Genomic DNA, 5,371 nt, shown 5'->3' on the forward strand with positions numbered 1-5,371 from the left:
CAGACTTGAAACTTATTTTTGTTATTTAGACATAAATAATATTCTGAGGTTTCCCTAATGGTCCAGTAGTTGAGAATCCACCTTCCAATGCAGGGAACACAGGTTTAATCCCTGGTCTGGGAAGATTCCACATGCCGCGGGGCAACGAAGCCCTTGAACCCAACTCCTCAGGCCATGCTCTAGAGCCCATGCCACACAACTAGAGAAGTCTGTGCATCACGCTGAGAAGCCCCCTCGCACCACAGCTAGGGAAAGCCCGCACGCCCCAACAAAGACCCAGCGTGGCCAAAAACTAATGATAATAATAAAAGAAATAGTTACATTCTGATAGTTATATACCCTCGAACAAATTATTTAAGCATTCCGTGCCTCAGTTTCCCCTCTGCAAAATGGGGTAAAAGTGATATCTACCTTAGTTGATTATGAAGACCCAGCATATGTAAAATATGTAGAACCAGTGCTTGGTACAAAGTTAGTTTTCCATGCATGTTGACAATAACTAGTATTACCAACTGCGTGACCATGAAAAGTCAGTTCACTTCTGTAAGTCTCGTTTTCTCCTTTAAATTGAAACCATCATAATGCTAGCACAATATTAGAGTGAAGAACAAATGAGACAAGATACAGATGTTAAAGTACACAACATCATCTCACAAAGGTAAGGTGATTATTCTCCTGCTATCATACAGTCGTTCTTTTTTCCCCTTCCGTGGAAGGTATTTCTTCTTCATCCCAGGCTTCAGATTTCCTCACTGGACACTGACCTTTCCAGTGTACAAAGCAGGTACACTCTTTGTCTGTGGAGGAACCCTTGGTCCATCATCAGTCCTTTCCATCCCAGTGAATGTCACATCTGCCACCATCAAATGTCCAGAGTCAGAAAGTGGGGTGCTCCCATGACTACTCAGTCTCAAGACCTCACCAACTTAGCTGAGCAACCTCTCTTCTTGTGTCCACCACCAACATGGAGACCTAATCGTCCACTTCTCCATGTCTATAGTTACCATCCTTAGTCATGTCACCATCATTTCTTGCCAGTGATAGCCTTCCATACTTCCACTTCCACATTGTATGATCCAATTCATTTCATGTTCCCCAATACAGATAAACAAATCTTTTAAAAATGTAATTCCAGCCTCTTTCCTGGCAGGGAACCATGGAGAGTGCAGAAGAGAAGAAAAAGAAGGTTCCTGGTGTGCCAGAAACCCTTAAGAAAAAGTGAAAGAATTTCACAGAGCTTAAGATCAAGCATCTGAGAAAGAAGTTTGCCCAAAAGATGCTTCAAAAGGGAAGGAGGAAGCTTATCTATGAAAAAGCTTAAGCATTATCACAAGGAAAAGAGACGTATGTACAGAACTGAAATTCAAATGGCTAGGATGGCATGAAAAGCCTGCAACTTCTATGTACCCGTGGAACCCAAATTGGCATTTGTCATCAGGATCAGAGGTATCAACCGTGTGAGCCCAAAGGTGTGAAAGGTGCTGCAGCTCCTTCACCTCTGGCAGATCTTCAATAGCACCTTTGTGAAGCTCAACAAGGCATCAATTAACATGCTAAGAATTGTGGAGTCATACATTGCATCAGTTGAGTTCAGTTCAGTTCAGTCGCTCAGTCATGTCTGACTCTTTGCGACCCCATGAATCACAGCATGCCAGGCCTCCCTGTCCATCACCAACTCCCGGAGTTCACCCAAACTCATGTCCATCGAGTCAGTGATGCCATCCAGCCATCTCATCCTCTGTCGTCCCCTTCTCCTCCTGCCCCCAATCCCTCCCAGCATCAGGGTCTTTTCCAATGAGTCAACTCTTCACATGAAGTGGCCAAAGTACTGGAGTTTTAGCTTTAACATCAGTCCTTCCAATGAACAACCAGGGCTGGTCTCCTTCAGAATGGACTGGTTGGATCTCCTTGCAGTCCAAGGGACTCTCAAGAGTCTTCTCCAACACCACAGTTCAAAAGCATCAATTCTTCAGTGCTCAGCTTTCTTCACAGTTCAACTCTCACATCCATACATGACCAGTGGAAAAACCATAGCCTTGACTAGATGGACCTTTGTTGGCAAAGTAATGTCTCTGCTTTTCAATATGCTATCTAGGTTGGTCATAAGTTTGCTTCCAAGGAGTAAGCATCTTTTAATTTCATGGCTGCAATCACCATCTGTGATTTTGGAGCCCAAAAAAATAAAGTCTGACACTGTTTCCACTGTTTCCCCAACTATTTCCCATGAAGTGTTGGGACCAGATGCCATGATCTTAGTTTTCTGAATGTTGAGCTGCTGCTGCTAAGTCGCTTCAGTCATGTCCGACTCTGTGCAACCCCATAGACAGCAGCCCACTAGGCTCCTCTGTCCCTGGGATTCTCCAGGCAAGAATACTGGAGTGGGTTGCCATTTCCTTCTCCAATGTATGAAAGTGCAAAGTGAAAGTGAAGTCGCTCAGTCATGCCTGACTCTTAGCGACCCCATGGACTGGAACCTACCAGGCTCCTCCGTCCATGGGATTTTCCAGGCAAGAGTACTGGAGTGGGGTGCCATTGCCTTCTCCGGAATGTTGAGCTGGGGCTACCCAAATCCGAAGTCTGTAAATGAATTGATCTACAAGCGTGGTTATGGCAAAATCAACAAAAAGCGAATTGCCCTGACAGACAATGCACTGATTGCTCCATCTCTTGGGAAATACGGAATCATCTGCATGGAGGATCTGATTCATGAGATCTATACTGTTGGAAAACATTTCAAAGAAGCAAACAACTTCCTATGGCCCTTTAAATTGTCTTTTCCACAAGCTGGAATGAAGAAAAAGACCATTCATTTTGTAGAAGGTGGAGATGCTGGCAACAGGGAAGACCAGATCAACAGGCTTATTAGAAGGATGAACTAAGGTATCTACCAGGATTATTTTTGTAATCTGGTCAGTTAATAAACAATTCAAACAAACAAACAAACAAAAATGTAATTCAAATCATGTCTCTTCTCAGCTATAAATCCAACGATGGCTTCCCATTCTCATTTCCCTTTCTAGGACCTGGTCCTCACAAGGGCCCTGACTACTTCAAAAGTTCACCCCATACCATTCCAGTCTCCCCAGTTCCCACTCTGGTCACCATCTTACCTCTACACCCTGTCCCACAGGTCAGGTCACCCCTGTTCTATAGGTCTTTCTCAATGACCTGGATACACTTAAGCTCTGCTCCACCTCAGGATCTTCGTCCTTGCAGTCCCCTTCCCTTGGCTCTTTAAATGGCTGGTTCTTTTGTGTCCTCCACATCTCAATTCAGATTTCTTGTCCTTAGAGAGGCCTTTCCTGATCACTCCAAATGTCCTTTTGCATAGTATTCTTCCCAAAGAGATATTATGAAGTGAGAAATGCCTTCAGAACAGTGCTTGGCACATTAAGAAGAACACATTAAAAATTGGGAACCATCATCACCATCACCATCCATCTCTACCATGGCAGCCTGTTAAGTTGCATGGAAAACACTGCCAAGGGTGTGACTGTGATACGTGTTTGCTTACTTGTATTTTGTCTACCCAGTTGTTAGTTCCGTGAGGCTTACACCTTGCCAGTTTTGTTTTCTGGCGCATCCTCACTCCCCAGTAAACCACCAGCCACAGAGCCAGCTCTGGGATTTTCGCTGAAAAAAAATGAATGGAAGTGAGTCTCTGTTGACTGTCAAATGGGTTCAAACTGCCGAATCCCCAGCGGGACCCAGAGCAGTGTCACTCGCGGGGCAATTTGACATCAGGACGCGGGGAGCTCCACTGCGCATGCTCCAAGCGCACATTCTCTTCTCCCAGCCCCACTGCAGTTCAACCCCCATCTCCTTGCAGGTCCCTGTTTGTGCTCAACGTGTCCTTGCTTGTGCAAGAGAAGTGAAAGATCCCACAGAACTTTTGTCTTTATCCCCTTTCCAGAAAAATGGGCCAATTCACAGCTGCAATCGTTAGGAGAATTTCCTGTCTGGGAGTCTGGAAACTGCCAAGAGTGGAAAGCAGCCGCCAGCCAGCGAGGCCTCTGTTGTCATTGGCCCAAATAACAACAAAAACAGCCACAGCCACCGCCACCACCACAACAAAACATGCCACGTGGGCACCGGCACATACAAACACGCCCACAGAACCAAACCGAAGGGACGAGGCTTCAGGGAGGAGTTTGTGGGCCGTGCATTCCGGCGGGAGGCACATCCTTTGGCCCGGAGCCACGGCAGCCCCACTCCCAGCCCCCCGACCATCTGTCAGCAGCGCTCTGCCGACGGTGAACGCGCCGACACGGGACGCAGGCTAACGAGGAGCAAATGCAGGAGAAGGGAAAACAAAGCCACCGCAGGCAGTGGGAGAAGGTGGCTAGGGCTCTGACAGAAACTGACAAAAGCCGGGAAATTCAAACTGAAAGTTTGCCCTGAAGACCCCCTGCTCTGAGGGCTGGGCTGTGGGCGGATGGGGGATACAGGAGGGGATGAGGGGATGCGGTGATGCAGGGATGGAGGCTGGCAGTCTGTAGAGACGCTAGTGTGGTACAGCTAAGGAGGCCGGCTCTTTTCACTCTATGACCATGAGCCATTACTTACACTCCATTCCCACTGTGCATGGATTGCCCAATAAGGCTTTCTCTTACAAGACAAGGGTAATTTAAAAAAAAACCAAAAACAAAAGCAAAACTTTGTTCCAAGGAAACTTGTGCAGGAAACATTTAATCAGGACAGCACGTGGAATTCAGATTGCCAAATCCTCTATCAAATAAGCATTGAAGTTAGTAATAAATTGCCAAATTATTAAATTTAGGAATTAATTCTAATCTATTATAATTGTTAATAATCTATTCATTGGAATGAACTGCCCCCACTTTGCTACTGAGAAGTTGGGATGTTAGTTTTCTGTTCTCATTTGTAAAACCTTTTAGGAAAAAATAGGGTATTTGTCATTTCTCACTGTGGATAATAAAAATATTTTCTATAAGCCTGTTTGTCTACCAAAAACTGCAGCAGGAAAAGAACCCAAACCAGCTAAGATATGCCTGCTAAAATGTATCTATATTTTTGCTTAAGTGGTAAGGACTCTGTCCACACTGGATGGATGTCCTGGAGTTTTCACCCCCTGTCTTTCAATGCACGGGGGCTCTTTCTCTTATTATCTTACCCAATATTTGATGACCATTCCACAAGCTTGGCATTGTTTTCTCTATGTTAGAGATAAAGAAAGTTTTAAAGGTTAAGAGAGTTTTAAAATCACATGGAGTTGAAATGCAGAACTTCAAGATTTTTGGACTTGAGACCCTATCATTCTTTTGTTTTAAACAACGAGATTCTGCTAAGCTGCTGTTATTTTATTTTTCCCTTTTAGTTCTCACCACAAAGCTACAAATACTATAATTCT

General features: G+C 44.9%; 1 pseudogene; it reads left to right on the plus strand.

Moving 5' to 3' along the window:
* Nucleotides 1–1,156: 1,156 nt before the first annotated feature.
* LOC133253460 (large ribosomal subunit protein uL30-like) lies at nt 1,157–2,933 on the plus strand (annotated as a pseudogene).
* Nucleotides 2,934–5,371: the final 2,438 nt, after the last annotated feature.

The sequence above is a fragment of the Bos javanicus genome, chromosome 8, assembly GCF_032452875.1.
Source record: "Bos javanicus breed banteng chromosome 8, ARS-OSU_banteng_1.0, whole genome shotgun sequence".
Classification (NCBI taxonomy): Eukaryota; Metazoa; Chordata; class Mammalia; order Artiodactyla; family Bovidae; genus Bos; species Bos javanicus.